The sequence below is a fragment of the Lissotriton vulgaris genome, unplaced genomic scaffold (assembly GCF_964263255.1).
Source record: "Lissotriton vulgaris unplaced genomic scaffold, aLisVul1.2 SCAFFOLD_5212, whole genome shotgun sequence".
NCBI lineage: Eukaryota > Metazoa > Chordata > Amphibia > Caudata > Salamandridae > Lissotriton > Lissotriton vulgaris.
The window spans coordinates 53,629-64,952 of record NW_028254640.1 but is presented as its reverse complement, the minus strand read 5'-3'; the positions used below and the strand labels follow the sequence as shown (position 1 = coordinate 64,952).

Genomic DNA, 11,324 nt, shown 5'->3' with positions numbered 1-11,324 from the left:
TGACAATGCACGCAGAGCATTCCCAGCATTGTGGCGGGCAGTGCTGAGAGCACCGCCCACCACAATGCTGGGAATTGAAGAACCGGGTTTTAGAACCCAGCGGCGCCAGGGGCACGCCCAAAGTCTTCGGGTTCACCTGTCTTAGAATACAGAGACACGGGATACTTCTCGGTGGCGTCAAAGATTGAGTTTATTGGCTGCAACCAGAAACAGAAGTCCACGAAGTACAACACAGCGTATATTCGTAGGAGACTGCTCAAATTTGTAAGGCGAGTCATCCTCTTTTATGCCAAAAATCATATTCCGGACAAACACCCACTATTTACAATTTGTCCAATCATAGGTATTATTGCAAAAGGTATCGCATAACGACAAACCCACTTTTCAGTTGTCCGACCCACCATTAATTATACAAGAAAGCCCAACATTCCTTCTTACACAAGCCGGACAAACCCATAATAAAAGGACCACAACCCATGTCATAAAGAGGCCATAAAGGAAGAAACAAAAACAGATAAGGAGCAGGATAAGGGGTGTGTGTGTGTATACTAAACTTTTACAATGTCCTGTGCTCTTATCCTCAATCTTGATCAGTTATCGAGTAAGGAACTGGCTTAGCAAGGTCAGCTTCAGGCAACGAGGTCAGTTCGCTCGGTTCATCCAAAAGTCAACACAAACTCGAGCTAACGTGTACGTGTACTAAGGACTCTTTCGGCCGCGGTCATCGGCCTATGTGAGGGCAACCACAAAATGGCTGCCATGCACAAAAATGGAACCCATGGTTCAGAACGAAGTCTCCAAATACATAGTGAATCCGTCGGTCTAACATGACGAAATCAGTCGTACTTGCCGAACTCACTAGTTACGGTTCGCTACTATCAAATTCGTAACGAAACCATGACATTTATAAAACGGGTTCAGAATTCACGGAACCTCAGAATGGAGGGTGCCACCTCCACGGTGGCATCCTAATCGCCGGTGCGGGACTGTCAGACCATTGGCGGCTGGTCCCAGCACCACTAGGGTGGCGGGCGGACGGAAGACCTCCCACCATCCTAATGGGCCGCTTAGCTTCCATTGGAGCCTTCAATCTGACCTTTTTTCCTATTTATGAGTCCAGCCTTTACTTTATGTTCCCAGCCACTGAGTTAATCAGCTGTCCTTGCTGAAACTCTGGTCTAGCAGTAATTTAGCAGTGGCTGGACTTGATTCAAATAATGTTGTGTCTTTCTCCTTGATTGCATCATCAGATTGCATGTAATTTCGAAAAGGGGGAGCGCTTGTCATCCTCCCCAAATCCTGGAGATTTCACGTGTCCTTTAAAAAAAATTCAAGATTGCGCTGTCGGTATAATACCCATGGCCATGGTTGAACTGGGGTAGCAGAGTGGGCTAAAGAACAGTGATGGATTAAACCCAGATCTGTTGACTGGGTGTGAGTGTTTGATTGGTTCAGATGCTCTGTCCATCACCACCCCCTTTTGTACCGCTTTGTTCGCCATAAGTTGGCAGGGTATGCTCAGACGTGAGTCCCTTGCTCACTTTGCCACTGGATTCAAGCAAGCCTGGCTAAAGACGGCTGTAATGCCAGAAACCGGTCCTAGGAAGCTTGAATCCGGTATAGGGAAGGCATGGCTTGGCATTTCGGGCTGGACTGTTCCCATGAGGCACAGGTTCGGACTGATTTGCATATGGCTATGTCTGAACTGGGGTGGCAGAGTGGGCTAAAGAACGGTGATGGATTAAACCCAGATCTGTTGACTAGGTGTGAGTGTTTGATTGGTTCAGATGCTCCGTCCATCACCACACCCTTTTGTACCGCGTCGGTGTAATACCGGCAGCGCCATCTTGAATTTCTTTTAATACTGCGGACGCCCTCGTCCGTTTTATAGTCCTAAAACTCTGCAATTAAAAATTGGCCTTGACTTTAAACTTCTGATTGTTGTGTCTCTTCTAAATCTTGTCCTCTAAATCCTGCTATAGGTTCTTTTCTATTGTATGTAAGACAAGCGCTGCCAGCACTGCTGGCGGGAGGGGTGGAAGTGGACAGATCACGGGATAGGGAAAGTTAAAAAAAAGAAAGAAAACCACTTACCTTGCACTCGCCACATCGCCGAGCTATGCCAGATTTTTAGAACAACCACTGAATGGAAGGGAAGCAAACCATCACTAAAATTAGAAGTAGTTCCTCGAACAAGCCTATTTTTATCCAGTGAAAAAAAAAAAGAGAACGGAAATTGCATCATTGAATAAAGGAGCTGTCATTTCACAAGACTAGTTGTACAAAATGCACAAATACACATTGTAGAAAAGACTCCAACAGAAGAGCAGATTTTGTGTGGCGCACAGGAACAAAAGAAATAACGGCAGAAAATAAAGCATTAAAAGTAAGTGCCCTACTAGGAATTTGTTAGACTGTGTATTGAATTGTATTGTTATCTGTGTATTAGTTCCTGGCACTAATGTACCTCCTTTATTCGTTCGCCGAATGAAGTGTTTGATTTGGAGCAAGCTAGGGTTGCATAGACCTTTTCAGTGTAAGCTGGAAGTGCACGCATATCTACATATGTACTTAGAACTAGTGTTGTCTAAATAGGAACACTTGGTGTTGCATGTGTGATGTTCAGAGGGCCCTGAGTGTGTCGTTTTGCCCAAGCAGATTAGCTAGTTTCAAGTAAAAGAAAACATGTTGATGCAGAAAATGCAACTTAAAAAGTCAACATGAATGCCAGTAGTAATTAAAGGTGATTGGTAGACCTGTTGGTTAATACTGGTCTTTGGAAACAGGTTTGTTGTCACTGGTGTGGCTTTAGTATTGTAGAGTCTTTGTCTGATTTGCTGCAAGTCAGGGCTTTACTTCCAGGATCACCTTGACTGATTCGATTCAAGTCAGATCTTGCATGAGAAGACGGTAGAGTGCAAGGATGTTTAAGGCATACGAAGGAAGTATTGTTGTTGGGTGTAAGGTCCCTAGAGGTGCTCCCAATTCTTCATTGAGATTGCATGTATACACAATTGTGCCATGAAGAATAGCTAAGGATGGCTTAGTATTGTTCTGATTCATACTATCACTGTTTCTTTTCACTTGTTCCACACTGGTGCAAACATGGTTGTTTTGTCTGACTCTCTGCAAGACAGAGCCTGGGTGCTTGGTTGCCTTGTTGGAATATGTGAAGAATTGAGCTACTGTGCATAGTTTCCTCCACTCATTTAGTGGCAGTTGGGCTCTAGAATTTGGATTTTCCTTTGGATATGATATAACTAATCCCGCACACGTGCACGGACATAGTTCAAACAGATTGCGTTGTCTTGCCCACAATGGTATGGCATCGATGCACAAGCCACATACCCTATCATAATGTAGAAGTTTAATTAAATTGTGCAGCAAATCATAATTCAATATCAATTGCAGTATAGTGATTACGGGGGGTTAAAACCAACGTCAAGGACACCCCGTTTGTATTGCTTTCTTGAATACATTTAAGTTAGTGTGTTTCCTCTTCAGTCGGCTGTTGCAATGTCTAGCGGTCTGAACCCCTAGAAACAGCCAGAGTCACGGCATTTCCTGAAACTTTAACAACAAATATTCGGGCTTCTTTAGATCTCAATCAATCAATCAATCATTGACACTTATAAAGCGCGCTACATACCCATAGAGAGAATCTTTAGTTAGTAGAGAGAGAGCTTTTTACAGGGCGAGGAGGTCTTCACCATTGAATGTCCTTTGTGTAATGCTGAGTGTCATAAACAAGATCTGCCTGGCCACTGGGATTTAGCTTCATGTGTGGAAGGAGGAGATATAGTCCTAATCTCAATCGAAGATGAGTTGTTTTGCTGCCGTGTTCTGTATCCATTCCATTTGTTTGAGATCAGATTCCGGATTACCTAAATAGATACCAATGGCTCGGTCTACCTGAGGAAGAAGAGGGCAAGGAAACCATTAGCTTGGAGAGGAGGGCCATGAAGGAGAAAATGCCTTTTAAGGTCCTAAGAGAGCAGAATTATCATTTAACACATATGGCAAAGTGCGAGGCAGAGTGACGAAAACTGCTATCATCTCTCTATATGCGTGGGACCCTACGTAAATCGGTCATGACCTGCATAGGTCTTATGAAATAATTGGGAATTCAAAAATGAAATAAAGCAATTCTTTTTTAATGAAGTGTCAGTCTATAGAGCTTTAATGTATTTACACTTTAGGTGAAAACGGTTTAAAAATAAAATACAAATTTGGATTGGCTGAAAGTAGAAAAAACATTGACATCACTGGCCAGGAAATCCATTTTGGCTGTCCTTGGTTTATCATGGTGAAAGATGGATGGTGAGGATAGTATATCCAGCGAGTGGGAGTGTTTTGCCTCCATTCCAGTGGTTGGGGGGGGGGTTGGAAATCCAGTCACTGGAGTGAGTAGGATGGCAGCAGGGCTACCTTTGGAAATTCTGGAATTGATGATTAGTTCTTCCTGAACCTACAAACCTACCTAGGAGGAGACACAGCCCATTAGGAGAAGCTCAGTGTGGGTCCAGGGCATGGGGTGACCAGAAGGCTACTGAAGGACGTTTAGCTGGTCCTGACCCAATGACTGTGTGATCCTCAAGTCTCCAGTAGTAGCTCACGACGTGCGCTGCACAGAGAAATATTCACCACTGTGTCACCATAGATATGCACCGACTGCATTGGCATCCCTGGCACCTGCAGTTCACCCACCTCCGCCTCCATTGGCCTCTTGGACATCAACAACCAGAGGTTTGCATCTGCCTGCTGTGGCCTCCAGGCCACACTCAAATACTCCAGTGCCCCACTCACATACTCCCGGGCCACACCAGCTGAAACCGGCCATTCACCTGCATCGGCCTAAAGGGCCTCAACTGCAAAGAAGTGGACCTACCTACATCAGCCTCCAGGACCACAACTTCCAGTGTCGAACATATAGAAGGGCTGTCCCCATTGCTTAATGTATAAAATAATGAGTGTCAGTACACAAATCTCTGCTCAAAAGCCCGCATCTGATACAATTAAATGTTGGAGCTCGTATACCGCATTTCATTCGATATTGTTTGGGATATACTACTCTGTAACTGAGCCCCCTTTTGAAATATGTAATATTTCATAATGCTGTGTAATTTTAAGTATTTTTTTAACATAAAAGATGAGCTCTGGGCTTTCGATAATGTTTCCCATGAATTACTTCTGAAACGCCTTAAGGAAGTGGGCGTGAGAGATGTGGCATTGGCCTGGTTTCGGTCCTTTCTTGAGGACAGGTCCTTTCAGGTCTCTGTTCCTCCATGCCCCTCTCGGGAGTTCGCTCTGCATCGGGGGTCCCACAGGGCTTTGTTTTGAGCCCTCTCTTGTTCAACCTGTATGTAGGACCCTTGGCAGAGATGGCCAAGAGTAGGGGGTTGTCCCTGGTGTCTTATGCCGAGGATACCCAATTGGTAATTGCGTTCTCGAAGAAATGCAATACCAATGTGGGTAAGTACAAGGACGACCTCTTGGCTATCTCTGACTGGATGGCGGCTAACTGTTTACAGTTGAACACCAGTAAGTTGGAGATTCTCTTGTTTGGCAAGGACCGGGAGTTATGGTCTGAACAGTGCTGGCCGATTGCCCCAAGCCCGCCCTAAAGAGGCTGTGAAAAATCTGGCAGTGTGGTTCGACAGCGACTTGACTTTTGATAAACAAACGAAAGTCGTCGCTGGGACTTGCTTTGGGTTATTGTGTGGCCTCAGACCACTGCTCGGTTTCTTTCCCCCTGGAGTGCGCCAGACTATTATCCAGGCGTCCATCTTGTCCAAATTGGACTACACCAACTCTCTTTATTTGGGCTGAAATACGGCGAGCATTAAGCGCCTTCAGAGGGTCCAGAGTGCAGCGGCTCGGCTTTTGGTTGCACTGCCCAGATCTCACTCAGTAGCACATGTGCTCCCAAAGCTCCATTGGCTGCCAGTTGACCGGCGCATTCAGTTTAAGGCACTTTGTTACTCGCATAAGATCTTGACACTTCAGGCCCCACCTGGGCTACTCCACTTGCTGGAGTACTATGTGCCGGGGTGCCTGCTTCGATCTGCTGGCCTTGCGCTGGTTCGTGTCCCACGTGTCTGGAGAGCGAGGGCCGGAGGTCGTTCCTTCGGTTACCTGGCAGCGAAACTCTGGAATGCGCTTCCTCTCTCCATGAGAGCTATGCCGAATCACCTGGCTTTTCGAAAAGTCTTAAAGACCTGGCTTTTTCCTCTGCAAGCAGTCTAATTGTTTGCTGATCCTCTGTCGGTCCTGGGTCCTTGGGGTTTCTGGTTGCGCTGGGATGCCTTGTCGCTGAGGCAGCTACGCGCATTACAAATCTAAAATAAATAAGTAAATAATAGTTTGGTTGGTTTGGAGTTCTGAGCTCTTGTCCCCCATTGTACAGGCCTGAGAAGTCTGTAACTGCTCATCCCCCACCCCCACCCTGTGTGTCAAGTGCAAAAAGGGTTATACTTGGCCCGGTGTGCACAGCCATAGTAGAACAGACCCCAAGACACCAGTGGTGAATTACTTTAGCCACCTGTTGTGTTGAAGAATCTTAGCCATAGCTGCATTATGAACTCGTGTATCACCATATTACCAGTGGTTTTAGGGATAGTTGTGATGTGTCCAGGGTCTCTCTCTTCCTGTGGTAATTTAGTAGAACCCTGTGATTAATACTTACAATTGTGGAGTGTTCCATTGTCTAATTGCTAACGGAATGATATTGTTGTTAATAAATGGGCATGAATACTCAGATGAAATTGGCAGGTCTGCTAGAATAAATATATTAGGAGTCACTAAGGTTTATGATAGGGCCATGTTTAACAGATATTTAATGGGAAACTATCAAAATGGATCATTTCTGTTTTGGAAAAATCAGTGTTTTTAGACTGTGACTCATCACACACACACACACACACACACACACCCACGCACACACACACACACACACACACACACCACCCCATTTAGATATGCAATATTAATGCAAATGTTCCCAATCTTATTACTAGTCATTGAGAATGGTCATGCTAGTATCTGCAGATGAGAACAAAATATGGCAATGTTACTGCTTTTCTACGTTTTTTATGGTATCGCCCTTCTTTAAATGAATGACGCTAGGATACTATCTCCTACCCAGCAAAGCAGCTCAGGTTGGATACATCTCAGTGCACATGTCTGTTTGGCCATCCTAAAAGGGCCAGCTAAACTGACGTGTGAACTGACAGCAATGCCTACCACTCCCCCTCCGTCACTGTCATCGCGATGGCCCTGCCCCCAAGACTCAGCCCTTAGAAGAAAAATAAAAAAATAATACTGTTTTAAAATCGTTTTATTTTTCAAGTTTTGCATCCAGACCTGCTGGAACAGGTTCAAATGATCTTGTGATTCTGGGCGAATTACTTAATCTCTGCATTTCTTACAAAAACACGTGTAATGTAATCTTGTTTTCATGTTAAACCCGCTAATGACCTTGGGCCAAGTTTGCACTATATCAAACTCCCAAAAAGAAAAAAAATATTTGACACTACACAGAAGCCCGTCTATGTTTATGTAAGTCATTCTTTATTGCTTGATTAATAAAAATCTTAGCAAACAGCTGCATAATGAAAAACACTTATATTACTAAAACAGCACTTGTTCCGATAAAAGTTACAGTAATTCTATAAAATACAGAAGGATAGAAACTTACATATAATACAAAAGGTAAAAATATGATTATGTGTTTTATGTTAGGCGCTCAATGTCTGCTGGGAGACCGTCTTCCTTTAAGTTCGCCACAAATCAGATGTCTATGAAATTAGATGTAAAATCTATACCAGTTTAGTGGTGAGTCTAAAATTGGTAATTCCCAGTGAGTAAATGACAGTAAATTACCAGCAGTCTAGATTACTAGTCAGTTTGTTGGGAGGTTGCTAAAATTAATTTTGCTTTTTCTACGTTCATGAATCGAACAAAGCTGTTGGCTAACCAGACGTCGCTCCCCTCAAAGCAGTCCTTTACCTCCTGTCTGCATGTTCCTATCTGATTTTCATTCAGACGCGGCTTTAGAAGCTGTCTTTGTTCTAGATCTAAACTTTTACAAAGGCAAAGTAGATGTAAAACGTCCTCTTTGGGGTTGCCGCATAATCTGCAGTGGGTAGTTGGGTGCGTGCGTTTCCACGGCAGTAAGTGCGGTTTTGCCGGTAAAATTCCCAGCCTCATCACCAAAAGGCTTTCCTTCATCTTTCCCGGGAAGCTTGTACCTAAATATGACTGTGCTGTGCATTTAGAATAGCTCTGAATCACAAACCAACTGTGAGCCCTCTTGTTTAAATCTCTTTCATTTTCTTCTAAGGAAACGATCTTTACCGATTTGTTTACCAAGGACTTAAAACTGTTGTGAGGAAGGCCGGATTTCCACAAGTACTATAAGGTAAGCAACCTTATAACTGACTGAAGATAAACCATAGCGGGGCAATCCTTTTTCCTTGTCATCTCTTTCCACAAGTATGAGTTTAATGAATCAGACTTAGCACTCTTTATTTTATACCAACATTTGGCGTAAACGCCCTTCCATGCTACTTGCTGCTTTTGTAGGCCTAGCTCCAGCCTTATTTGTGCTGGAGAGGTGTATTGTGGAAGATTAAATATTATTCGAGCAGCTTTGGCAACCAACTTATCCATAATTATTTAATCTTTCCCTCTCATTGATTCGCTACCATACGTAATTGTTGGTAGAAGCTTTGCTCTAAGTACTTACAATAGAGGGATAAGATTAGGACCAGTTATTTGGTGTGTGATGTTTTTTAGCGTAACAGCCAGTAGGGTTCCTCTTCCTTGGATGGCCACTTTTTAGGTCTCGCGACCTATCAATGCACGCAAGCGCATTGAGCGGAGCGAGAATTCATGTCGGCAAAATCCTCTTCAAACCAAGGGCTTTCAGCCCTGCGGTTTTCTTGAAGTTCACGTGAATCACGTGAACAAACAAGCACGCGCATCGCATGCAAGCCCAGCCTCTGCACCCTCTGCACTCCTCCCCTCGCTCGCATTCCCAGGCTACTCCTCCCACACCTCACGGACATCTGTTCATTTCTCCTCCCCTCCCCAGCCAGCTTCCCCCAGGCCCCTGCTGCTTCACACCCTCATCGCCACTCGGCCCGATGTGTCGCATGCAAGCCCAGCCTCTGCACCCTCTGCACTCCTCCCCTCGCTCGCATTCCCAGGCTCTCCCGCCCCCATCTGGCTTCCCTCCCACACTTCTCCCAAGACAGCCTCTGCACCCTCTGCAGGCTCTCCCTCACTCGGAATCCCGCTCCAGGCTCTCCCGCCCCCATCCGGCTTCTCCTCCCCCTAATTGAATCATGGCCGGCCGCAGGCCGGCCGTACTTTCAGTTTCCCGCTCTGCATTTTCATGTAGGTTGTCTTTGCCCGAATTGAATACGCAACACATTTACTGTCCGACTCGTCTTTCCTTTTTTTTTTTACATTTGACCTGGACTTTCATCACACAGAGACCCTCTCCAGCAGCCTTAGTCAGCAGTAAACAGACGAACGCTGCAGTGTGTTATTCAACGTGTTTTAAACATCGTCAATTACTCTCACCTGATGTTCCAACCCGCCTACTCTGAGCTTCTGCTAAACAATACAACTCTCATAAGTCTCCTTGTTTGTCGATTAGGCCCTCCCGTTCCAATACTTTACCACTCGTATGCTAGCTGTAAAAAAAGCTTCCTTGGTGACAATATAAAATACCCCGCCCGTCCCTTAGTTTGCAAACCAAATGTGTCGTTTGTTTTAACCATCTCTAGATAAAAAATAGTTGTGTATTAATGTACCGCACGCTCTTTTATTCAATTCGTCCAAATTATTATTTTACGGTGGGCTACCCTGGTTCGCTCTTCATCCTTCACAAGCGCTAGCAAATAATCACACAAGTTGATAATATACGTATATCAATCCCAAGATGCTCTCTCCAATATAAGATGCAAAAAGATCATCATAAACATATGTATTCCATGTCAGCCAAATGTATTCACTTGAACATCTTTTTTTTATTGCACATTTGTTGAAATATATAGAACGGAGTAATTCCAATTTACAAGTGCTGTATAATGGCACGGTGCAGTGTGGACATGTAAATGTGGAACCCTAACTAAATCTTGGAACGCTCTACCAACCCATCTACGGATGGAGCCCTCCGAAACGAGATTCAGAGCAAAATTGAAAACCCACCTATTCCCTAAACACTAACTTTGTTACCTTCCGCATCATCCCCCGGATGAGTTTGTATTGCAGTAAGCGCGGGGACACACAGTTTTGTGTAACCAGGCGCTCAATAAATGTCTTATTATTATTATTATTTATCTCTGACTGCGTAGTGCTTGCACCGTGCACCTGGAGATTCGTGTGTTGCGACACAGATGGTAAAACATTGTCTGAAGTTTGGGAAGCATTACTTCTAAGCATCTTTAGTATGAAAGAAGCCTTTGGGTTCCTTTTGATCTCAAACATTTTACAAATTCCTTCCTATCGTCTCCAACGTGAAATATGTGTTTGTCATCGAATTGCTTTGTGGAATGGGGTGGCGGGATTTTGTATTCAGAGCAATTGTTTTCCTTTTTACAAACGAACACTAGACTTAGGAAGGGTAGCTGGAGTCTACTCCATTCTTTCTCTCGTCCTGACAGCATCCAAACATTTGTACCCAATTGGTTATCTTAAAGTTGTGAACAGATGCAGCTCTTAACCCTCAAGAGTAATCACAAGGTGTGGGCACCTTCAGAGATGCTTTTTCATGATGCTGGAATGCATGTCTACTCTCAAAAGGAAAGAAGCACTGGCGTTGCCAATAGGTCTGGCAGTAGGAAAGTTGGAGCTATTACAATTGCAAATAACAATGCCTTTTATTTTTGTTTTCATTTTAAAAACAGAAAGGGCTTTGTCATTTACAAAACCAATAGCTCCAACTTTCCTACTGCAAGACCTATTGGCAACGCCAGTGCTTGTTGTTTGTGATATGTACCCATACTGTCAAAAATGATTCCCAGGTATTTGTAACTTTTAACTGTCTCCAGCTGCCTACCGCCCAGCAGCCATTTGAATTGAATCTTGATGCTTCACTGATTGAATACCATAATTTTAGACTTCTCATGGTTTATGCTTAATGCGTTCTTTTTGGTGAAATTGCTTGTGTAGTTTATAAGATGTTGTAGGCCGACTGGGGTTCGGCTGATCAGTATCAGGTCGTTGGCATATAGTAAGTTTGAAAGTATCAGACCACCCAAGTTCGGGCGTGGTGATTACAATTATCCAGCTCTGTTGAGAGGTATGACACAAAA

At 44.2% G+C, this 11,324-nt stretch overlaps 1 protein-coding gene across 1 annotated transcript in view; it reads left to right on the top strand.

Moving 5' to 3' along the window:
- The first annotated feature begins 2,313 nt into the window (after window positions 1-2,313).
- The window catches only part of LOC147659481 (asialoglycoprotein receptor 2-like), a 53,400-nt gene continuing 44,389 nt past the window's right edge, over window positions 2,314-11,324 (top strand). The window contains exons 1-2 of the mRNA XM_086951721.1: window positions 2,314-2,386; window positions 8,342-8,419. The gene's annotated coding sequence lies outside the window, so the exon portion shown is untranslated. The remainder of the gene's footprint in view (window positions 2,387-8,341; window positions 8,420-11,324) is intronic.